Source organism: Mobula hypostoma, chromosome 10 (assembly GCF_963921235.1).
Source record: "Mobula hypostoma chromosome 10, sMobHyp1.1, whole genome shotgun sequence".
Lineage (NCBI taxonomy): Eukaryota > Metazoa > Chordata > Chondrichthyes > Myliobatiformes > Myliobatidae > Mobula > Mobula hypostoma.
In genome coordinates, this window is record NC_086106.1 from 54,166,167 (window position 1) to 54,191,985 (window position 25,819).

Genomic DNA, 25,819 nt, shown 5'->3' on the forward strand with positions numbered 1-25,819 from the left:
GAGGGGAGGGGTGTGGGGAGAGAGGGGAGGGGACGGGTGTGAGGGGAGGGGACGGGTGTGAGGGGAGAGAGGGGAGGGGAGGGGTGTGGGGAGAGGGGTATGGAGAGAGAGGGAGGGAGGGGAGAGGTGTGAGGAGGGAGGGGAGGGGTGTGGTGAGAGGGGACAGTAGGGGGTGTGGGGAGATAGGGGAGGGAGGGGGTGAGGGGAGGGAGGGGGTGAGGGGAGGGAGGGGGTGTGGGGAGGGAGGGGAGGGAGGGGATGTGGGGAGAGAGGGGAGGGAGGGGATGTGGGGAGGGAGGGGGTGTGGAGAGAGGGGAGGGGTGTGGGGAGAGGGGAGAGAGGAGTGGGATGGGGTGTGGGGGAGAGGGGAGGGGTGTGGGGAGAGGGGAGGGGTGTGGGGAGAGGGGAGGGGAGGGGTATGGAGAGAGAGGGGAGGGGAGTGGTGTGGGGAGAAGGGAGAGTGGAATGGGGTGGGGTGTGGAGAGAGGGGAGGGGAGGGGTGTGGAGAGAGGGGAGGGGAGGGGTAGGGAGAGAGGGGAGAGGAGGGGTGGGGAGAGAAGGGAGAGGAGGGGTGGGGACAGAGGGGAGAGGAGGGGTGTGGAGAGAGGGGAGGGTTGTGGGGAGAGAGGGGAGGGGTGTGGGGAGGGGGAGGGAGGGGAGGGGTGTGGGGAGAGGAGGGGTATGGAGAGAGGGGAGAGTTGTGGGGAGAGAGGGGAGGGGTGTGGGGAGAGGGGAGAGAGTGGTGGAGTGTGGGGGGGGAGAAGAGAGGGGTGGGGTTTGGGGGAGAGAAGGGAGTGGGGAGAGGAGGGGTGAGGGGAGAGGGGTGGGTTGTGGTTAGAGAGGAGAGAGTGGAGGAGAGGGGTGTGGGGAGAGAAGGGAGGGGTGTGGGGAGGGAGGGGAGGTGAGGTGTGGGGAGAGGAGGGGTGTGGGTAGAGGGGAGAGGGGTGGGGTGTGGTTAGAGAGGAGAGGGGTGTGGGGAGAGAGGGGAGGAGAGGTGTTGGGGGAGGGGTGTGGGGAGAGAGGGGAGGGGTGGGGTGTTGGGAGAGTGGGGAGAGGGGTGGGGGTTGGGGTGTGGGGAGAGGAGAGGGGAGGGTGGGATGTGGGGGGAGAGGGGTGTGGTGTGGGGAGGGGGGTGGGATGTGGGGAGAGAGGGGAGGGGTGGGGTGTGGGGAGAGGCAAGAGAGGGATGGGGTGTGGGGAGAAAGGGGAGGGGTGGGGTGTGGGGTGGGAGCGAGAGGGGGGTGAGTGAGGGTGAAGGGAGGGGGTGAGAGGGGGTAGGGAGGGGGAGGAGAGAGGGGAGGGAATGGGAGGTAGGGGAAAGGGAGGGGAGGGGAGAGAGTGGAGAGGATATTGTAGGGTGAGAGGGATGGTGAGAGGGGAGAGGGGAGGCGTGAGGTAGGTAAGGGGACAGAGGGGAAGGGTGAGGGGAGAAGAAGGAGGGGTGAAGAGGGGGAGGAGATTGGGGAGTGGGTAGGGGAGGAGGGGTGGTTTAAAGGGGATGGGATGGGAAGAGAAGGGAGAGGTTGGGGATTTGAGGGGGATGGTGAGAGTGTAGAGGGTGAGGGAGAGTAGAGGGCTGTGGAGAAGGGAGGGGTTGGGAAGAGTGGGGGAATTGGTGAAGGAAGGGAGGAAGGGGTGTTGAGAGGAGAAGGCAGAGAGGAAGGGATGGAGGAGAGGGTATGATGGGAAGAGTGGGGAGAGATTAAGATGAGAGGGAAAGAGGGGGGATGATTTGGGAGGATGAGAGCAGGGGAGGGGATGGAGGTAGTGAGAGGGATTTGGAGTGAAGAGGGGGATGTGCAGGAGAGGGCATGGACAGTAGAGACAATGAGAGGAGGGAGGAGGGGATGGGAGTTGGGGAGGGAAGGGAGCATTCTTCTCACATTGAGGGTTGAATGAGTTTATCCTCTGTTCCCAGCAGGCATCCAACCAGCAGCAGGTTCCAAGCAATAAGTAAAGCCTCGATGATCCTCAAGGTTCCATCTCTGGGCAGGAAACATCTTTAGATCCTAACAAATATTGAAATACACTAAAATAAAGAATAGCCAAGGTATTTACATTCACCTGCTATTTTCTACGGGACTTAGAAATGAAGGAGCTACAGTTTGTGTGTCAGTGAAGGATGCAAAGTGTCTCTGGCCTCTCTCCTCAACAAGTCATCACTCCGTTACTGGGCCTGATGGTTAGTTCCGTACCAGAGCAGGAGGTCAGGTACCCCAGTATCTTGTCTTGAATATTCAAGTCAGGGCATGTGCATCCAGACATTTGTGACCTGCAGAGATCTAAATGGAACTGCTGGCTACCACTCAGCTCAAAATGTGAGTATATTTTCCTAAAATTTACCAAAGGGAAATTGCAGTAGTAGAAAGGATACCATAGAAACCCAATAGAAAAAAGTAACTTTCCATTTACCCTTTTGTGTTCCAGTTCTCTGATAGAGACTTCGGTCTCTATCTCACTAAGTTAGGAACCATTAATGATTCTGCTCTAGGACTTAAACTCTGTGCTCGTCCATGCTCCCACATTACCACAAATCTGAAAACTGGTCTATCCACCTGAAAGGATGCTTTGTACTGCCCCATGTTAAGCTCCAGCTACAAACCTCCACAGATACTAGAAATCTAAGATAAAGACAGAAAATGATAGATATACCCAGTGGGCTGGGCAGCATCTGTGGAGAGAGATGCAGAGCTAATGTTCGAGGTTGATGACCGTTTATTGGAAATTTTGTTTTATATTCAAACTGCTGAACAAGTTTGTGCTGAAGTTCTATGTCTCTCGCCATAGATGCTGGTTGATGTTTTGATTATTTTCAGCCTATTCAGCTTTTACCAAAGTCCATCTGCTTCATTTGATCCATTCTCTTTATCTGCCAATGCAACTTGGGCTCTGATGTAAGTAATTTACCGTGGCATTAACAAACGAGGGTAAGTGTTTATTATGATATCTAGGTTGCTATCAAGTACAGTATAATGGAAAATCTGGGACTCAGCACACAACTAGCTACATCTTGCCAATTGGATTAAATATATAGTTATCTCTGCACTCTCTCTCCACATCCTTACCAATACCATCTCCATTTCAATAATTTATTTCCAATTCTATGCATTCCATTTCTCTGTTAGCAGTATAGAAGTTTGCTGACCTCTGTAATTCCATAAACAATCCTTTACTTGTCACATTAATTACTTCCTCTAAATTATAACTAGTTTTGAGTTTCAGTTTCATACAACTTGTCTTCTTCAAGTTAGTGCTGTGTCTCTGAAATTTATTGACTTTTGTCTGAGTGCTCATTCAGTTCTCAGTAACAGGTTCAAATAACATCTCCACAACAAATAAAATAGTAATAAGTAGGTAATTTTCAAACTGATCTTCCCTGATAGTCTAAGCTGTCAAAAAGTCTTGGTAATTTTCCAATACAAGGATACAATTCTTAAAGCTGGTGCCTGAGGACCAAAACCATGTCATGGGATAGAAACTACTGCATACCAAGACAGTTCAAACAAAGGTTTCATTTATCTCCCATTTCCATTTAGTGAAGTCATCCTTTTTTTAATCTTTATTTTCCTAATATCTCTGTTACTTTATATCCTTGCTCTCCCTTGTAATTAGTGATAGAAAGGATTGAGTTGTCTACCATTCCCTCGCCACAACTCTGTAGTGGAGAAGGAATTAGTTTAGCTTCAGACAGGGAGTGGCGTGGGCATGCTGTGCTGAAGGCCGTTTTTGTGCTGTGCATATCTTGAGTGGACAACCTCACAAATCACTCATCCTTCTGTCCCTCCTGCCAACACCTTCCCCATATCTTGAAGAGCCTACAGTTCCTCATCACCCATAAAACTAAAGTTTACATAAATCATAATCCATAACAAGACGAAGAGATATTTAACTCATCCTTGGCAACAGGTGAGATACCAGAGAACTGCAGTATAGATAGCCAACGTTGTTCCACTGTTTATGGAAGGCGTTGAACTGAAAATAAACCAAGATTTTATAGTCTGCTGAGCCTTACATCAGCAGTGGAAAAGTTATTGGAAGATATTCTAAGGGACTGGATATATCAGTATTTGGCTGGACAGGGACTGATTAAGGATAGTCACCACGGCTTGGTGCATGGTAGGCCATGTCTAATTAATCTCACAGAGTTTTTCAAGGAAGTTACCAGGAAAGCTGATGAAAGCAAGGCAGTGTATGTTGCCTACATGGACATCAGCAAGGCATTTGACAAGGTCCCACATGGGAGGTGAGTCAAGAAGATTCAATCACTTGGCATTCAAGATGAGTAGCAAGCTGGATTCGACATTGGCTTTGTGGGAGAAGCCAGAGAGTGGTAATAGATGGCTGCCTCTCTGACTGGAGGCGTGTGACTGGTGGAGTGCCAGGGGCATTGCTACTGGGTCCATAGTTGTTTGTCATCTTATATCAATGATCTGGATGATAGTGTGGCTAACTGGATCAGCAAATCTGCAGATGACCAAGACTGGAGTGTAGTGGACAGCGAGGAAAATTATCATGGCTTGCAGCAGGATCTGCATCAGCTGGGAAAAAAGGACTAAAAAATGATAGAATTTGATGCAGACAAGTGCCAAGTCTTGCAACCAAGGTAGGTCTGACACAGTGAACAGTAGGGCACTGAGGACTGTGTTAGAACAAAGGAATCTGGGAATGCAGGTCCATAATTCATTGAAAGTCGTGTTATATGCAGATAGGGTTGTAAAGAAAGCTTTTGGCACATTGGCCTTCATAAATCAAAGTATTGTGAGTACGGGAGAAGGGATGTTATGTTGAAGTTGTATAAGACATTACTGAGGCTTAATTTGGAGTATTGTGTGCAGTTTTGGTCACCTACCTACAGGAAAGATGTAAATAAGGCTGAAATAGTACAGAGAAAAGTTACAAAGATATCGTTGGGTCTGGAGAACGTGAGTTGTAAGGAAGGATTGAATAGATTAGGACTTTATTCCTTGCATAGAAGATTGAGAGGAGATTTGATAGAGCTGTGCAAAATTATGAGGGGTCCAGATAGGATAAATACAAGCAGGCTTTTCAACTGATGTTGGGTGAGGCTACAACCAGAGGTCATGGGTTAAGGGTGAAAAGTGAAAAATTTAAAGGGAACATAAGGGGAAACTTTGTCATTCAGAGGGTTGTTAGAATGTGGAATGAGCTGCCGGTGCAAGTGGTGCATGCAAGCTCAATTTCAATATTTAAGAGAAGTTTGGATAGGTACATGAATGGTAGGGGTATGAAAGGCTATGGTCCTGGTGCAGATCAATGGGAGTAGGCAGTTTAAATGGCTTGGCATGGACTTGATGGACCGAAGGACCTGTTTCTGTGCTGTACTTTACTGTGACACTATGACTCTAAGAATAGCATTAAATTGCAATGACATCTGTGTCTGGATTTAGTAAGTTCACAGCACTGTGGCAGAGCTGGTAGAGTCACTGCTGTACAGGCCCAGAGACCCTGATTCAATTCTGACCTCAAATGTTGTCTGCGTGGAGTTTGCATGTTCTCCCTGTGAATACCCGGGGTTTCTCTGGGTGCTCTGGTAATCTACTGCTTACAAAGATGTGCAGGTTATTTGATTAAGTAGCTACATTGAAGAAATAACACATGCTATGGTTAAAAGCAACCAGACGAATGTGATATACATATATTTCCAGAAGGAATTTGATAAGGTGCTGCATCAAATGTTATTGTGGGAAAAGGAAGGGCCATAGTGTAGGTGGTAGCGTGTTTGTGTGGTCAGAAAATTGGCTGCTGACGGATGACCATGTAGGCATAAGTGTGTCTTTTTCTGGTTGGCAAGACGAGAGGAATGTTGTGATATACAGGTCACTGCTGGAACCTCAGTTTTTTTGTGTAATCTATAGAAATGATTTGGATGAAGATACTGTACGCATAGTTGACAAAAATGATGACACAAAGAAAGGTAAGAAAGTAAGTTGTCAAATGGGGACCAAAAGGCTAAAGAGGATTATGGATGAATCAAGAGATTAGATAAACCTAACAAATGAAGAAAACCGTGTGAAATGGTGAAACTGCCCATTCAGAAAGAAAATAGTTCCTCCAGGACTTTACTTTGGATTTTCCGCATCTGCAGACTTTCTCATGTTTAACCTTAGCTCTTTCTCCTTCCACAAATAATGCCTTTCTGATGAGATTTTATTAAAGCATTTTCTGTTTTTTTTAAACAGTCAAAACAGTTTAATGGGAGCAACACACACTACCACCTCACCAACCACCATGTCCAGCGCATAATTCTCCATACCTTCTGCCATCTCCAACAGGACCCCACCACCAACAACATCTTCCCACCCCCTGCTTTCCACAGGAATCGCTCCTTGTGTGACTCCCTTGTCTATTCATCCTTCCCCACTGATCTCCCTCCTGGCACTTATCCTTGCAAGCAGAACAAGTGCTATTCCTGCCCCTACACCTCACCCCTCACTACCATTCAGAGCCCCAAACAGTCCTTGCAGGTGAGGTGACTCTTCACCTGTGAGACTGTTGGGGTCATCCACTGCATCTGGTGCTCCCAGTGTGGCCTCCTGTATGTCGGTGAGACCCGACTGCTTCACCGTGTGGGATCTTCCAGTGGCCACCCATTTTAATTTCACTTCCCATTCACATTCCGATATGTCAATCCATGGCCTCCTGTACTGTTGCGATGAGGCCACATTCATGTTGGAGGAGCAACACCTTATATTCAGTCTGGGAAGCCTCCAACCTGATGACATGAACATCGATTTCCCAAACTTCTGCTAAAGCCCCCCACCCCTTAATCATTTCCCATCCCCTTTTCCCTCTCTCACCCTATCTCCTAACCTGCCCATCAGCTCCCTCTGATGCTCCTCCCCCTTTTTTTTCTTCCATGGCCTTCTATCCTCTCCTATCAGATTTCCCTATCTTCAGCCCTGTATCTCTTTCATCAATCAACTTCCCAGCTCTTTACTTCACCACCCCCCCGCCCACGGTTTCACTTATCACCTTGATTTTCTTCCTCCCCTCCCCGCACCTTCTCACTCTGACTCCTCATCTTTCTTTCACCAGTCCTGGTGAAGGGTCTCGGCCTGAAACATCAACTATACTCTTTTCCTTAGATGCTGCCTGGCCTGGCATCCAGCATTTTGTGTTTGTTGCTTGGATATCAGACAAGATTTTCACTTGTTTGAGGCTAGTGGGAAACTACATCTGCTGAGCCCCATTTGGAGCATAAATTCCAAGTAAGTTGGTTAAACTGATTGAATGACTTCAGTGTTTTAGATGTGTCATTTCACTTCCCTGCCCAGTGTTTTCTGAGGTTAAGTCATGGCCAGTTTCAGTATGAAGATGTTACTCAGTGTCCTCTTGCTACCACTAGCAAAGTAAGTGGAATTCAAACAAGCTGACATAAAATATTATGAAATGTTAAGTGTAAGGGAGCTGTTCCCTGAAACCACAATCTTTTATATTGTCTTGTGATACATTCAGGCAAAACAAGCATTGATTCTGTGAGAGTTAGCTTGCACTGAATTTGGAAAACCTTTAAGTTGCACTCATTTTATGAGTTGTCCAGCCCCAAGTAGGCATACAATATATGTCAAAGAAAGTAATTCACTGTCTCATCTACCTAATGAAAAACAATACAATTATTAAATAGATTGCGTTAGTTTTATGATTATGTCATTGATTTTAGTATGGGTTACTTATAGTTGAAAATGCACAGTTATTACTCTAAACAGTATTGATAGAGCATACTAAAAGGTCAGGAGATTGATTTCTGGGATGGGCTGTGTGTCCATTGAGAAGATATGAAGAAGATTTTTGAAGAGAAAGAGGTGACCACATTGAAACATATAAAATTGTAACAGGAGTGAAACTGGGTACTTATAGAGTGGACGTTTCCCCAGATCGGAGTGTCTAGAAGTAAAGATCAATTTCTCAGAATGAGGTTGACCATTTAGGGCAGAGAAGAAAGAGAACTTCTTCACCCAGAGAGTGGTTAAACTGAGCCAATGATTATGTTCTGGACTGAGATTGGTAAGTGGGTCTCTCTTTGATTTAGCAAGGGACTTTACTGTGATACTGAACTATCAGCGTCCCGGTGAAATGCCTTATGCACACCACCCGCCATCCCAGGGTCACTGAGTACAGTTATATTCATCAATGGAGGGAAATGTAGATGCTGCCTGACTTGCTGATTTCCTCCAGCATGTTGTGTGTATTACTCAAGATTTCAGTATCTGCTGAATTACTTGTGTTCATGTCTGTCACGTTTGTGTTGTACTGTGCTGCTGCCACAAAAAGCTATATTTTTCTGGCATTTACACATGATGTGCCTATGACTGACAAAAATCAACTTTAAATTTTCATAGAGTCGCACAGGAAGGAATCCACCCCTTAGCCCACCACATCACTGCCGGACTTTTTGACCATCTACGCTAATGCCCTCTGCCCACATTAGGACTGTGCTCTATGCCTTGTCTGTTCAAGTATTGGTCTGAATGCCTCTTAAATATAGTAAGTCTATTTAATTCCACCTTCTGCATTTGTAGTGCATTCCAGATATCAGCCACTCTCATGTTTAAAAAAAAACTTTCCCTGAGCTCCTTCCTTTCACCTTAAAGCTATGCCATCCTGTTATTGACACATAAGAAAAAGATATATGCCTTTCATAAATACCTCTATCAGTCACTCCTTAGACTCTTTTGCTCCAAGGGAAACAACTCCAACCTATCCTATCTCTTCCCACAAATAAAATCCTCCACTTCAGGCAACATCCTCTTCATCCTCTCCAAAGCCAATCACATGCATGCTGTATTGCAGTGAGCATGATGCCCCTAGTGCAGCCTAACCAGTGCTTTGTAGTTGCAGCATATCACCCCAACTTCTATATTCTATGCTCTGACAGAACATACATCTATGTACTCTCAGCAGTGTCCTTGGACTGTTACAGATGCCCCAATTTCATTGCCTGGTTTAGCCCTGGGAATCCTGAGTATTGGCTCTAAGATACTGGGCTGGCATGGGTTTACTAGGCTGTAGACTGGAACTCCCCTGGAGATATGATCGTTTAGTGAATGCCTCAAATTGGGAAGAGGCTGAAGGGGATGTAGGCACCTCATTTTCCCACGACATGCTGCACAATAAATGCACCGTGAGATGGGATGGATTCCAGGCTGCTGTGAAAGGCAAGGAAGAAAATTGTGGAGACCCTGAGAGACATTTGCCGATCACAGATAAGATGCCATATAATTGAAGAACAGCAACGGTGGCATCTTTCTTCAAGAAAGGCAGCAGTTGTAAACCAGGTAATTATAGGCTGATGACTCCAACATCAATGGTAGGGAAGCTATTGAAAAAAAATCCCAGGGATAGGATTAACCTACACTTGGAAAGGACAGAATAAATCAGACTTAGTCAGCACAGCTGGAGGCAGAGACTCTCAGAATTTAAGAGGCATTGGGCCAAGTGCTTGAACCATTGCACTATATATGATTAGCATTGTGAATACTTGATGGCTAGCAGGGAGATGTTGGTGCAAGTGCCCCAATTCTGTGCTTTGTAATTCTGTGAATCCCAAGATGAAAATACTCAGTATTGGTGGCTTCAGAAATAGAGGTCATATTTCAGGTGAATGATCTTTTGCCAGTGCTGGGGATAATGTTGTAAGTAGCAGAGTCACAGGAGTGGCAAAGTTCAAAGTACATTTATTACTAAAGTATGTGTACATTATATAACCTTGAGATTTGCTTCCTTACGGGCAGCCACAAAACAAAGAAACCCAAAAGAACCCATTAAAAAAGAAAACTGTCAAGCACCCAATGTGTAGAGAGATAAACAAACAAATCATTCAAACAATAAAAGTAAGCAAGTAGCATTCGGAACAAAAGTGAGTTCATAGACACGAGGCCTGGATCAGGCCACAGCCTTAGCTTCAGTTCAGTGCAGAGCCAAGTAAATGTCACAGAGCCTGGAGCAGCCGAAGCAGGCCATAGTCTCGGCCTCAGTTCAGTGCAGAGCCAAGTAATTGCCACACAGCCCTCATGCGCAAAGCCCAGAGCAGCCTACAGCCGCAGCCTCAGTTCAGCACAGAGCCAAGTAAATGTTGCTGAGCTCAGAGCAGTGATGCAATAAAAGTATAACTTCCTGAGCAACTGCAAAGCAATATTTCAGGCTTTCCAGCAACTATGAGTTGAGGAGAGAAGATGGGAAACTGCCAGACCAGTTATTCAGCCATCCATATCCTGAGGGACGCTGTGGTGTTTCCGTAGGTCAACTTTGGCTGAGGAACTTTGGAAGGTGTCTTTATTTATCTTTCTTAGCCACATTAATCATTGGTGACTGAATAAATACAATGATAGTAATTAGAGGAATAGTTGAATGGCTCTGCTGTTCTGGGTGAAAAAGGAAGACAGGAATGTTTACAGAAGAGACTGTTTACCTTTAATATACTGGTATATCAAGTGCAACTAGAATTTCCACATGAGGATTTCCCATCCTTTTCGGAATGGAGTGCAATGCATTCCTTTCAAAGGTACGAACTGACTTATTTAACTGCTAAATTTATATCTTTTTACAATAAATTAGCTTCAGGTAGCTTTGTGTAAATGCAGTTTCCCTTATAACCAAACAACACAACCACCATGGGATGTGGCTCCAAATTTAGCCTGAATACTTTAGTTAAATCTAACTGCTGAATTACTGCATGCAGCCTCCTCCCTGTATCTTGCATCATTATCATTCCTGCTACGACATGATTTCAGCTGGAACATTCTCTTTCTCTGCACTATTTATAAATTTGGCAAACTACCCCTCCTGCAGTTACTTCACTCACAACAGCCACAATGTAAGAAATAGAAAGTAAGAATTAAAGAAGTGCAGCATAACCCATGGAAGATCGCCCATTCCCATGTTGCAGTTACCCAGCTAAAACAGAGAGCATGGTTTTTTAACCGATGTAATTATTGGTGACAATATTAGTTTGAATTTTAATACTGTGTTGAAGCTTACCTGGGAGCTTAGTGTGAGCCAGTAAACTCAGTGGTGTTGAATGACTTAAGATCTGAGCAGTTTAGTTTGGAATGACGTTGAATACGGGAGACAGGCAGGAGTTTGCCAAGTCTGGAGTTAAAAAAAGAGTGGATAAGTTTCTGCAACTGTTAAGTTGTTGAGTCATACTACTGAAGTGGGGATCACTAGTCCTAACAGTAAGTTGAAGCTTACCTCTGTGTTAAACAGTATCAAATTTGCAATGTCTTGCTCACTTTTGGGCAGGTTGCAGAGAGAGGAATAGTATTTGTCTTCAAGGAGCAAAGTGGTTGCAGAAGCTTAAGAATACAGATTAAGCCACGTATAGGCTGGGGTAAGTATGAATCTTCTCCAGTTAAATATTAAGCCTTACCAATATTTAATTGGGGACGATTTGTACTCACTTCAGCCTTTTTGTGGATGTGCAACAGCACAATCTGGAGACAGCAGAAGATGTACTGGAGTGGAGCTGGTGTATGTCTACAGACTGATTCAGTGCTTTCAGATGGTGTGGCTGGATGTAAATATGAGGAGAGAGTTGAGAGTGGATATCAGTGGCACATCAGAAGTAATAGTTCTGTGTTGAAGAGAGGGGAAATACTGGGTACAACCGAACAGCTAAATGTAAAAGGAGACATGAGAGAATGCAGATGCTGGTATCGCAGTGAACAGCCTGCTGCACGGAAGATGACCAATATAGTGAGGAGAGGGGTATTGGTGAGACAGGGACCAGGAGGTAATTGGTGGGCTGAGGACAGATAAAGGATGATGGACAAGTGCAGACAGGTAGGGGTAGGGGGAGAGCTGGAGATGTGAGGCTGAAGAAGATGGGTGATAGGTGGAAGCAGGAAAAATGGCTGATGGAGCAATGTGGGGACAAGGGAATGTGGGGATTCACACAGCCTCTAGAGGCCAATAGGCAGGAACACAAAGGCTATGAGAATGGAATCTGAGAAGTAAGGAAAGTGAAAACTTGAACAGTTAGGGGAGGGGTGAAGGGCAGATGGAATCAAATGGGAGAGGGAATATCTGGTGGGTAAAATATGTGTGTAATAGATGGAAGGAAGTGGAAGGAGGAGGAAATGGAATATAGGTAAGGGAAGATAAATGAGAGGACTGCGGATGGATTGGACAGACGTGAGGTGGGGGAACGTTACTGGAAATTGGAAAATTGCAGACTACCCAAACAGAATGAGGTGTTGTTCCTTCAGTTTACATTGGGCCTCAACCTGGCAGTGCAGAAGGCCAACACAATGAAACCAGGTTTGCGCAGGCCAAACCAACACAAGCAGCAGGAAGAGGCATCCAAGAGGAAAGTGCTCTGAGTCTTGTCAAAGGCTTTGGGGGGCTGAGGGCAGAATGAACGTGAACTCCATTAATCATACTCAAAAGGATTATCACTAATTAAGTTGCAAAGAGTCAGTTTGCTGTTGTGCAGGATCAAAAGGCAGCTGAGAGGAAATTAGAGGAATCAGCAAATGATTCTCATGACAATGTGAGATATTAGAACTCTGTGGTGAAAATGGAAGCTGGAAATTGAATGGGTAAACAAGGTCAGAGAATTGAGGGGTTTCTTTTTTGGTGGCAGCTGATTTGAAGGGGAGAGTGCAGTACATTAGAATGCCATCCAGGTACGTATACAATCGTGGTGGATGGTTTGGTGCAAATGAAGTTAAGGGAGCAGGGGCTGTGTCTCATGGACAAGTTGGGAATGGTGTGAATTCAAGAACGGGGGATTTCCTCTTCCTTCCTTAACCTTAGATTACTTTCTAAAAGGTGGGAAGGGTCTTCTGCTCATGCAGGGCAAGTGGGGCAAACCTTGTTGGAGACTGCAAGAAGGAAATGATGGAAGCTGACCTTGCATGTAATTGGGACATTGTGGGCGATCCAATATCCACAAAATCTCCTGTGGGACAAAGACCTTGTTTACAAAGCTTTGTAGGAAGGTAGACTAATTGTCCGTAGTATAGGTGAGTGGTGGAATCTGTATGGTGTCGATGGGAATACAGGGAGAACAATTTGGGATTAGAGTAAAGGGGTGCTATACACTCACAAGAAGGTAGAAGCAGAAGTAGGCTACACTCACAATACGCTGGAGGAACTCAGCAGGTCGGGCAGCATCAGTGGAAATGATGAGTCTATGTTTTGGGCCAGAACCCTTCGTCAGGACTGAAGAAAGAAGGTGGGGAAGGGTTGGAAGAATGCTTGTAGTTTCAGTTGAAAAACCAGTAATTTGAAAGACAAAGGGGTGGGGGAGGAGAAGCAGGGACGTGATAGGCAGGAAAACAATGGGTAGTGGAAGAAGGAGGTGGAAACATGAGGGAGGTGATAGGCAGCTGGGGGAGGGGCAGAGTGAAATAGGGATAGAGGAAGGGAGGGGGAGGGAATTACCGGAAGTTGGAGAATTCTATGTTCATACCAAGGGGCTGGAGACTGCCTAGACGGTATATGAGGTTTTGCTCCTCCAACCTGAGTTTAGCCACATCATGGCAGTAGAGGAGGCCATGTGTGGACATATCTGAATGGGAATTGGAAGCAGAGTTGAAGTGGGTGGCTACCGGGAGATCCTGTCTGTTGTGGCGGACGGAGTGGAGGTGCTCGACAAAGCGGTCCCCCAATCTGCGTCGGGTTTCACCGATGTAGAGGAGGCCGCACCGGGAGCACCAGATGCAATAGATGACCCCAACAGACTCACAAGTGAAGTGTTGCCTCACCTGGAAGGACTGTTTGGGGCCCTGAATGGTGGCAAGAGAGGAGGTGTAGGGATAGGTGTAGCACTTGCACTTACAAGGATAAGTGCCGGGTGGGAGATCAGTGGGGATGGACGTGCGGATAAGGGAGTTGCAGAGGGACCGATCCCTGCGGAAAGTGGAGAGGTATGGAGAGGGAAAGATGTGCTTAGTGGTGGGGTCCTGTTGAAGGTGGTGGAAGTTACAGAGGATAATGTGCTGGATCCGGAGGCTTGTGGGGTGGTAGGTGAGGACAAGGGGAACTCTGTCCCTGTTGTGCTGGCGGGAGGATGGGGTGAGGGCCAAAGTGTGGGAAATGGAGGAGATGCGGTTGAGGGCATCGTTGATGACGGTAGAAGGGAAACCACAATCCTTAAAGAAAGAGGACATTTGAGATGTTCTGGAATGGAAAGCCTCATCCTGGGAGCAGATGCGGCGGAGACGGAGGAAATGGGAATAGGGAATCGCATTTTTGAAGTAGGCTGCAGGGTCACCAATGAGTGGGGTACTGATCAGGTGGCTGTACTAGGAACCAGGTGATCATGGCATCGAGGTAAGGAAAGAAGGGAGAACAAATCAACGTGGAGGGAGATATGTGAGAAATAAAGACACATAATTATTAAAATCCACATATCCTAATAGTGAAGGGGAAAGTAGGTGGTAGATAATCGACCATTAAGGTCCGTGGTCCTGTGATGGGATGAAATTGGCAGAGGAAGAATGCAATGAGCATAACAAACTCTTGATCGATTGCTACAACTTCCTCAGATTATTTCCATGAATCCCACACTGCATGTAAGTACAGTTTACATTGTGAATGCAGGGCTTCTCAGAATCTTTCTCAAAATTATATTGGGAGACTGAGAGAAGCCCTTTGGAAATTTTTACCCAAACGTGTGCAATGGGAAATGTCCTCCCTGACTGTGTCGATTGTTTAACAATGTGTGCCATAGAGAGATCCCAGCAGTACCATTCAGTGAGCGAGGCACCAGAAGATGTGTCGAAGACAGCATTGATGGAACTTTTCAAGTGCCTTCAGATGTCGGTATGTTGTCCAGGTTTCTGATGCATACAGGAGCGTTGGGATTACCACTGCTTTGTACACTCACATTTCGGCGTCTGTTTGGATGTCACGATCATGAAAGACTCTTGTTCGGAAACGTCCAAAAGCTGTTCCAGCGCATTTAAGACGATGTTGGATCTCGTCATTAAGGTCGACATTGGAGGAGAGGTGACTTCCAAGATACGGAAAGTGGTCCACATTTTCCAGGGTCATTTCGCCAAGTTCAATTGATGGTTCTATCCAATTTGTCTCAGTTAGTGATGGTTGATAGATGATCTGAGTCTTCTTGGAATTGATGGTAAGTCCAAGTTTCGTGTATGCACGGTTGAAGACAGTCAGAGTCTGTTGTAGGTGGTTTTCTGAAAGAGCTGCAACACTGTTGTCATCTGCGTATTGGAACTCGATGAGGGAACTTGTGGATGTCTTCATTTTGGACTTGAGACGGGCAAGATTGAAAAGTCTGCCATCTGTTCTGTAGACAATTTCGATTCCTGGGGGTAGGTCATCCTTGATAATGTGGATGATTGTCGCAATGAAGATGGTGAACAAAGTTGGGGCAATCACGCATCCCTATTTTACTCCTGATCAAACTTGAAAAGGCTCACAGTTACTGTTGCTGACTGTGACTGTGGCAAGCATGCCATCATGGAGGAGTCTCAGGATTCGAATGTACTTTTCAGTGCATCTATAGGTGGATAGGACATCCCATAGGAGTTCCCTTGATACCGAGTCAAAGGCTTTGGTGAGGTCAATGAATGCCATGTACAGGTTGGAGGTTGAAGTTGTTCATGACATTTTTCTTGTAGTTGTCGCATGGTGAAGATCATGTCGATTGCTCCATGTGATGGTCTAAAACCGGCTTGTGATTCCAGAAGGATCTTCTCAGCAAAAGGAAGAGCCGGTTGTTCATATCAGCTGGGAAGATAGAAGAACCAACGTCAGCGTGCTAAGTGAAGCAAAAACAACAAGCATTGAAGCCTACATCATCAAGAACCAACTAAGATGGAGCGGTCATGTTGTTCGGATGAAAGACAAACGTCTGCCGAAACAAATCTTCTTCTCCCAGCTTAAAGAAGGCAAACGTAAAAGAGGCGGACAACAGAAGAGATTCAAAGACGCCTTAAAAGCCAACATGAAGAAATGTGACATCGACATCAACAACTGGGAAACCAATGCCAAGGACAGGAAACTCTGGCAAGCCATCATCCGAGAAGGAACAGCAACTTTTGAAGCCAACAGATGTGCAGAATTAGAAGAAAAGAGAAGAAAATGGAAAGGGAGGCAGCAACAACCAAAGCCTGATCTGCCATCTGGAACTACCTGTCCTGAATGCGGAAGAACTTTCAAAGCCAAGATTGGACTCATAAGCCACTTAAGAGCCTATAAGTAGATCAACAGAATGAAGACTATCATCCTCGACCTCGAGGGATAGCCGCGACGACAACAGAGGCGCCAGCAGAGGGAGAGAGGGATGGTCTGAGTAGCACAACAAAGAGGGACCGGCAGGGGGAGGAAAATGCAGATGGATGCGATGCAGTGACTGAGTCACCAGCAGAGGGAGAGAGGGATGGTCTGAGTAGCACAACAAAGAGGGACCGGCAGGGGGAGGAAAATGCAGATGGATGCGATGCAGTGACTGAGTCACCAGCAGAGGGAGAGAGGGATGGTCTGAGTAGCACAACAAAGAGGGACCGGCAGGGGGAGGAAAATGCAGATGGATGCGATGCAGTGACTGAGTCACCAGCAGAGGGAGAGAGGGATGGTCTGAGTGGTACAATGGAGAGAGACCAGCAAGAAGAGAAAATGCAGATGGGTGTGATGCAGTGACTGAGTCACCAGCAGAGGGAGAGAGGGATGGTCTGAGTAGCACAACAAAGAGGGACCAGCAGGGGGAGAAAAATGCAGATAGGTGTGATGCAGTGACAGAGTCACCAGCAGGGGGAGAGAGGGATGGTCTGAGTAGTACAATAGAGAGAGACCAGCAGGAGGAGAGAAATGCAGATGGGTGCAATGCACTGACTGATACAGAGTCACTGGCACAGAGAGAGAGAAGCATTGAAATGAGTGGGTCTTTCATTGAAATCTTGGCTTTCTTCATCTTCACTCTGTCCTCAGGCCCATATACCTTAATACCCCGAGTTTCCAAAAATCTGTCCATTTGAATTTTAAATTGCGTATAGAAAGATCAAAAGAAGGTACATCACAGAAAAAGGCCCTTCAACCTACAGAGTCTGCACTGATCAAAAACTTAAGAAACTTTACAGACCCTGAATTATACGAATGAAGATAGAGGCAATAAAACAAGAGAGGTGTTTGGAACCTTTATAAGCACTGGTTCTCCCACAATTGGATGACTGTGCTCAGTGATGGGCAGGTGTAGAGTGGTGGCCTGGGATACCTTTAGGTTGGGGGGTTTTTGGAAAAGTTAGTGTTATTCTCCATAAAGCAGGGGGAATTGGGAGGTCATTTGATGGACATCTTCAAAGTAATGTAGCATCCAGATAAAACACAGGGAAAGGAATTGAAGGAAGGGCTGAGATACAGAGCGCACGGGCTTAAGATGAATAGCAAGAGAATTAAAGGAGGTCTGAGGAGACCCTTCTCCCACCTAGTTTACTGCCAGACAGTCATTTCAGTTATGGTCTTCTTAAAGACATTCAATAGATTAGAATATACAAAGGCTACGGGGGAAATGGTGAAAAGGACAACAGGATTACTCCATAGTATGACAACAGGCTACATGGCCTCCTTCAGGATCTTCTAACTGTGCTTAGTCCCTGAATGGCCTGGCTCTGATTTTAAGCTTTTAAGATTTTGTCCTTGTTTTCTCAGACTAACATTCCATTTGGTTTATTGAATAGTTCTGAATGTAGCAGCTACATTTTAGTGATCAATGTTAACAGACGTTCAGTATTACTATCTTCCCATTATGCTGCTCAAACTTTGTCCTTAATAGATGGCTTCATATTTACCCTCCTTCCCACATTTTTCCTATTCACTGTCACTATCAATGCCTCACGATATTGTATTCTCTCTTCTGTACCATATCTGCAGAATTCCTGTTGTTTGCACTATTGATATACTGGATTCCATTAATTTCTCACAACATAAGCCATCTAATAAATCAATAATTTTGTTCTCTCTCTAAATTCTAGCATCAGCAGTCTTTTCTCTCTCCGATATGAAGAGCAACTGACAAGTGAAAGAGACAACAGCAGTGTATTTGCAACAACATAATTGAATACAGTGAGTGATACAGAGAGATTGGCCAAATTTGACTCTTGCATGAAAAAGCACAGTAGATCCAAAATGAGGCTAACTTACTTCCACCTCAGTTTTGTGGATTCTTAGGTGGCTGATGAGGCCAATGTGGGGCCCACCGATTCTTCAGTGTGAGAGGCAGGAGATAGTTGGCAGTGGATCTGGGAGACGGTCAAACTGTCATTTCCCCTGGGCTTTTAGTGAGTAAGATATTACTGGTGCCATCCTGGATGTCCTTCTCCATCTTGAGTGATCACTGGTCTGGAATTCCCAAGAGTCATGCACTGTTAAATTTTTTAAAGGAAGCTATGAGAGCATCCTATAATTGTTTCCCTTGTCCACCCCTCGCCATGACGAAGTTCGTAGCAGGGTACCTGTTTATAGAATCCAGATTCAACTATGTAAATGCCATGGCTTGCCCAAGAGGGTCAATGGAGAATAATCAGAGCATGAGGAGGTGGCATTGGTGGAGGATGGTGAGATAGGTGTTCTTGGCCTATTGTGGGTCATAGAGAGATGCAATATGTAAATAGCTCTCTGTCCACTGTTAATACTGACCACCCACACATTTATTTTAATCCTACGATAATCCCAATTTTGTTCACATGTTTCACCCCAGATGTTACCACTGATCTACATACCGAGGACAATTTATACCAAACGATTAATCTATCTGCTTCACAGCTTTGGGATGTGAGAGGAAACTGAAGCACCCAACGATTACAAGGACAATGCAAACTCACAGAAAACAGCACAGGTCAGGATTGAACTCTGCTCCCTGGGCTAGGAGACAGCTTCTCTACGAAATGTGCCATCAGTAAATGACAAAGTAGGAAAAAGATTTTGTATAGACAATATTGTTGGTATATTCCAGTATTTTAAAATGCACATTGTAGCTAATCCACATGTCCGAAACATTTAGGAAGTGGTTATTGCTGCCCAGTGCATCATGAGCTTTTTACTGTGTTTGAGAGCTTGATATTCTAGGGGCTCAATGTGAACCTTTATTGTTGGAGTGCTATTGAACAATGGGGGCAAAGTGACAGAGGAGCCTTGGTAGACATTAGAGTGACGTGAGGCCAATCATCATTCGTGGATCAATGAAGAGTTAATGTGACTTGGAGCTCTGCCTCCAATTATGTGCATTCTCAAGCAATGTCTGTGCAATGACCAATATATATGCAATGGCAGAGCGGATTTTTACCACTGTACCATTGAGAGCATACTCACCAACTGCATCTCAGTGTGGGATGACAATTGTCCCGTATCAGACCGCAAAGCACTCCAGCGTGTGGTGAAAACTGCCCAGCGGATTATCGGCACCCAATTGCCCACCATTGATAACATCTACCATAAACGCTGCCCGGGCAGGACGAAAAACATTATCAAGGATGCATCTCACCCTAACCATGGACTTTTTACTCTCCTCCCATCCGGTAGGTGCTACAGGAGCCTCCGCTCCCGCACCAGCAGGCACAGGAAGAGCTTCTTCCCTGAGGCTGTGACCCTGCTGAACCTCACGTTACAGCGCTAAGCAGTATTGCACCCATATTGTACTGTCTCAGTACTTTTATATTTGTGTGCTGTAGCACTTACTTAGCAGTTATTTTGTAAATAACAACATTCTTTGCATTTCTGGTTAGCTGCTAACTACATTTCATTGGCTTTGTATCTGTACTCGGCACAATGACAATAAAGTTGAATCTAATCTAATCTACTATTGGAAGAAGGTTAGTTCTGGAGTGGGGACAAGTAACTTGAACTGTTTCGTATTCATCCTGCGGATAAACTCCAACTGAGTGGCAAGTTGTGAGATGCCAAGTTGCATTTGAAAAGACTGAGAGCATATTTAGAATAATGGCAGAGCTTTGCATGCTCTTAGTCCGTACAGGTTGGGTCTTTGGTGACCCTGTTGGTTACAGTCATAACTTGCATGACGTTGTGTAGCAGGAGTAGAATGGAGGCAAGTTTCTGAGCTTTGAATATTGACTACAAATATGTCAGTAATATATCTGATAACCGTCTCAGTCAGTGATGATAAGTATCTGGCAGTAAGAGAATAGTGAGTTGCATTGAACTTTCTCAGATGGTGGACAATCTCTGGAACTCTCCGTCCTAAGGATGGTGGAGCCAGGATCAGTAAATTCATTTAAGGTGGAAACAGTTAATTATTTGAAAGACTGAAATATTGAGGGGTTGCTGGGTGCTGGCACAGAAGAGGAGCTGTGGCCAGTATAGCTCAGCTATGATCACGCTGAATTGGAATGGCAAGGTGCTGTACTGTTGTGTTCTTAAGGCAGGGAAGGCAAAAGGCATTGAGGGGAAAAAACATATTCTATATGTTTTACAAAGTACAATGGAGTTTATCCGGGATTTGAATAAATCCACAGCTTCTCCAGTTAAATCAAATCCCTGAAGCATGAATGTAAGGAGCACAAGGCTATTTGGAAATGACATAAAAATGAGCACAATGATAAATAACATTATTGAGGAGAACATAGACCAGGGAATGGAGATTGCCTTTACCTTCATCTTGGATGGTTTCTCAAAATGGATAGCAGACCTACCTCCACTCCACTTGCCTGGGTCTGGAGGAGTCTTATGAGGTCAATGAGGGATCTGCAGACTGTTACAAATGAAGCAGGAGTATCTAAAGAGATAGGTGGGTGGGTGGATAATTGGAGAAATTGTGTTCCTCTGCTTTCTCTCGGTGCATGGGCTCATGTTTCTGAATGTCTTCCCGAATGCTGGCTCTCCACTTTGAGCAGTAGCAAATCAGGAATTTCTGGGAGCCAGTAGGAAACGGCTCATTTTGTTTCAAACCAGACCTTACGAGCATTGTTGAATATTTTCCTCTCTCTATCTACTAAATTCTTCTTGGGCTAGCACTTGAGTGTACAGACTAAGTGGGCAATGCAATCTAAACGGTACTATTTTAAGAAGGTGGTGCAAGAATTGAAGAATCTCGACGTAACGATTAAGTCAGTAACAGGGAGGGACCTTAGACCAGACAGCGAGTGTATGGAAACAGGATGGGTGGGGCTATGAAGTTACTTTCTTTGGTAAAGCTTATTGGTCACCAGAATTACTTGTATTGCTACCTGAGGATCTACAGGAACAAGAAGAGGTAGTATCACAAGAATAATGCAATAATCTCAGTGGATTTATTATATAGCCTGAGCAAAGGAAATGACAAACCATATCATAGAATGAATTTGTGGGATGTGTTTAAGACATATTATACCAGAAAAGTATTGAGGAACCAATTAGGAAACAAATTATTTTATATCTACTCGACAGGATTAATCAAAAATCTTATGTTACAGAGTTCTCCAGGAAAGAATTGTTGTGATGTATTAGAATTCCATATTATGTTTTTAGAGTGAGTCCAAAATCGGGTCTCAAATTCATAGAATCATACAGCCCAGAAATAGCCCCTTTGACCCGTCTTATGCATGCCAATATTTTCGCACATTTATACTAAACCCATTTGTCCATTAGGGTGGTATTCTTCCATGCCTGGCCTATTTAAGTGTCTGTCTAAATTTCTCTTAAACATGCTGATTGTATCTGAATCCATAACCTCCTCTGGCATCTGATTCTAGATATCAATCACTCCCATATATAACAAATACCCATATTAAAGCAACAGTTTCTCGCAAGAGAGCTGTTGGGGTCTTGATTATGTGGTATATTATATTTGAGACAGAAATGGTTTTAATTATATAGGTTTACAGGTTCAACCAGGTTTTTTTTTCTTGTCTCTTTGATATGATTGTCTTTGAGAACTGCTTTGCCTTTCTAATTTGTTGGTGCTAGAGGGAGGCGGTTATTGTTCAGTGTCTGACACTCACAGATGTTACAAAGTAAAGGGTTGAATGTGAGGGGTGATGGGAGGGGGGTGGGAAGGGGGGTAACTCAGGGCTCCACCACCAACTTACAACAACAGATTCAGGGGAAGATGAGCAACACAGATAAAGTAGAAAATCTTACTATTGTATCATTTAATGTTAAAGGATTAAACTCTCCTTCCAAGCGTTCAAAGGTTTTAGATTTCTTACGTACACAGAAAGAAAATAGATACTGTGCTGTTACAGGAAACACATCTTAAACCTAATGACATTCCCAGGGTTCAAAGCTGCTTTTATAAACCCGTTCTGGCATCAGCTGATGGTACTCATACAAAAGGAGTTATGATATTAATGAGACGTAGTATTAATGTATCAATTGAAAGGACTGGCACCGACGATAAAGGACGTCTAGCTTTTTGCTGTACATCCATTCAGCGTAAAAAAGTTGCAATCATTATATGCCCCAACTAAATTTGAGGTTGAACTTTTTCCCTCAATTACCTCACAATTACTGAAGTTAAGTGGCTACAAACTATATGTTGGTTTGGACATGAATGCTGTGGTAAACATTAACCTCGATAAATCTTCCTCAACTATATCAAGCTCTCAAGACTTTGCTTCCAAAGCACTTAACCTTTTTCTAACAGATTTAAATTTAACTGATGTGTGGAGGGTGCATAATCCATCTACTAAAGACTATACCTTCTTCTCCACAAGACATAAAACTTTCTCTCGGATAGATTACATCCTTATATACCTCCGGTCTGCTGCCTCAATAGAATTGGTACACTCAATAGAATTTTTGCCCAGACATCTATCGGATCACAACCCAGTCATATCTACTGGGTTAATTATGGCAAAATTAAAAATAAGGCTACTAGGTTTAACTCCACCCTTCTAAAAAAACGACGAATTTCTATCACAACCGAGAACAAAACTGACGCAATGTATAAATTTAAATAAAAATAGTGTCTCAGATGTGACAGTGATTTGGGCCTCCGTCAAGGGTTTCTTACGAAATAATGCCGTCTACATAAAAGCCGGCTTCAAAAGATTTCCACCCTAGAAGAAGAACGTAAGGTGTTGGAGAACGATCTCAAAAGGAGATACACCAGAACAAAAGAAAACGAGCTCAAAACAAAACCAGCAGAATTAAATGATTTATTAAGACGCAGGGCAGGATACATGATCCATATAACCAAACATAAGTATTGTGCAGAAGGCAGCAGACCGAGCCATCTTTTAGCACTAACACTCAAACAACAGGAAGCTAAAAGGTCTATACCAACCAGCGATAAATGTGGAGTAGTATCTTCAACAGAGGAAATAAATGAGACATTCAAGAATTACTTCAAAGAACTGTGTGAAAGTGGCTCAGTTCCTTCTGAGAATGACTTCACTGATTTTTTTTTTAGTGGATTAGACCTCCCTACGTTGTTGTTAGAGGACACCAAAACTCTAGACTCTCCTATTACACTGGATGAGCTACTTAAAGCAGTCAAAGCTACAAATAAGGGCCATACGCCAGGCATAGATGGCATACCTGTGGAACTTTACCTAGCACTTTGGGATATTCTTGGACCAGTATGGTTAGAAACATTAAATTATGCTTTTGGAAATGGCGCTTTCCATAGAGATCTAAACACAGCCCTGATCACAGTTATACCTAAGCCCAGTAAGGACCCCTTGGAGTGTGCCAATTACTGTCCAATCTCCTTGATAAATGCCGACCGCAAGATATTTGCCAGTCTTAGCCAGTAGACTTGGGAAAATAATTAGCCCAGATCAAGTGGGCTTTATCAGGGGGCGTCTCTCATCCGATAATATTCGCCGGCTCATACACATACTGAGTGCAACACATAAAATCCCGCCTGCCTGTGGCCTGCTATTTCCAGATGCTGAAAAGGCATTCGATCGTCTTGAATGGCCATATCTTTGCAGAGTTCTAAAAGAATTTCAGTTCGGCGATAAATTTATCAATATGATTCAAACACTATATGCTAATCTTTCAGCCTGGATATGTGTGGGAGGAGGTTTCTCAGAGTTATTTGACATAGGATAGGGCACACGACAAGGGGACCCTTTGTCTCCTTTAATGTTTACTATATCTATTGAACCACTTGCACATTTAATTAGAAACTCTCCTCAGATCTCCCCTATTACAATAGGTACAACATCACATTCAATATCACTTTACGCAGACAACATGCTAGTTTATATGGCAAATGTTCAAACTCTCCCCTATGCTTTAAAAACACTGGAGCAATTTGGATTTCTTTCAGGATACAAAGTTAATTTGTCAAAATCAGCACTGATGCTGATTAAATGGATAAAAGTAAGGTGTCTCTCCCTCCCCAAATTATGGTTACAAATGAAGTCCTCTACTTGGGTATTAAAGTTAATACTTCCCTATCATCTGTGGCTAAAAGAAATTACTCTTTAATTTTGAAAAAAATGGAAGGTATTAATAGATGGAGACACCTGCCAGCATCAGTCCCAGCCCGTATATCAGTCATTAAAATGAACATCTTACCCCGCATTAATTTTATCAGCTCAATGATCCCACTTGCACCTCCAGCAGGATATTGGCAAAAACTGGACTCCTTATTACGATACTATGTTTAGAATGGTAAACGACTCAATATTAAGTGGTCAGCTCTACAATTCAGAAAGTCGGATGAGGGATTGGCATGTCCAAATTTTAAATTGTATCACTGGGCATTTGTATTAAAAAGTCTTAGCTATTGGATGGAGGAGGATAAAGTTTCATCCTGGAAAAATATAGAACAAGAGCTAATAGCACCAATAAGATTGAAGGAGTTTCTCCTTATAGGTGTGTCTACCAAAAAAATGTGATTTGTATTATGGTCCAGTTTTAACCCATATGCTACAAGCGTTTAGAGCAGCAGAACAATTCCTAAAATTTAAAAGAGTATGATGGAAATCATCTCCATTATGGAACAATAATCATTTTCTATCTGAGGGGAAACCATTCACTAACAGAACTTGGGAGGATAAAGGTTTTACTACTGCTCAAGATATTAATGGGGCACATACTATCCTTCGCTTTCGAGAACTGGTATCTTGATATAATATTGATAAACACTCTCTTTTCTTCTACTTCAGAGTAAGATCAGCTTGTAAAGCCTACGGCGTTCCCTGGGGGTCAGACTTAAAGGACCATCCCATTTTAAGTTGGATACAGAGTGCTCCAGGACAGATAGTGTCATATATCTGTGATAAATTAAACTCCCAGAAATATATGCCCACATCAGGAATGAAAGCCTGGGATAGGGACATATCTGAATTAGGACAAGACTTAGACTGGGATGCGATTTGGGATAATGCTGCCGGTGCTTCGAAAAACCCAAATCATCGGTAAATACACTTGAAATTTTGTCATAGAGAATATTTAACACTGAGAATTAGACATCAAATAGGACTGGTTCCTGACCCTTATTGCTCATATTGCCCCCACGGAACCGTTGGCTCTTTTATACATGTTGTATGGGAATGTCCAAGGGTTTTTTATTTGTGGGGAAGGTTATCAGTACTCTTACAGAATTAATGGGTGTACAATTACCAATGGACCCTGCTGTACATCTTCTAAATGATGATTCCCACCTTTCCCTTACAGGAAAAGACACGCAAAGTCTGGTTGGCAGGCCTGACTGCAGCTAAGAAGATTGTAGTCCAGCATTCAAACCTCCCCATGATATTTCAAATACTCACTGGCTTCGGAGATTTTTGGACATTTCTTACCTGGAACTTTCATCAGCAAGAGTAAATGATGCACAACCAAACACAATCTTAATGTGGACAAATCTGATATCTAACTTAAAAGAACTTTTGTTAAAATAGGAATGCTTTGTCTGTGTATGCACTACTATTCAGTTGGT

General features: G+C 44.1%; 1 long non-coding RNA gene across 3 annotated transcripts; it reads left to right on the plus strand.

Annotated features, from left to right (window-relative positions):
• The first annotated feature begins 1,931 nt into the window (after positions 1 to 1,931).
• Positions 1,932 to 25,819, plus strand: LOC134352909 (uncharacterized). Of its 3 annotated transcripts, XR_010019501.1 has the most exons (5): positions 1,932 to 2,318; positions 7,107 to 7,229; positions 17,964 to 18,054; positions 18,754 to 18,826; positions 25,558 to 25,819. It is a non-coding gene; the product is annotated as an uncharacterized LOC134352909 (long non-coding RNA). The 3 variants fall into 3 exon arrangements; XR_010019503.1 differs by lacking the exons at positions 1,932 to 2,318; positions 7,107 to 7,229 and adding an exon at positions 8,372 to 8,505; XR_010019502.1 differs by lacking the exons at positions 1,932 to 2,318; positions 7,107 to 7,229 and adding an exon at positions 11,175 to 11,195.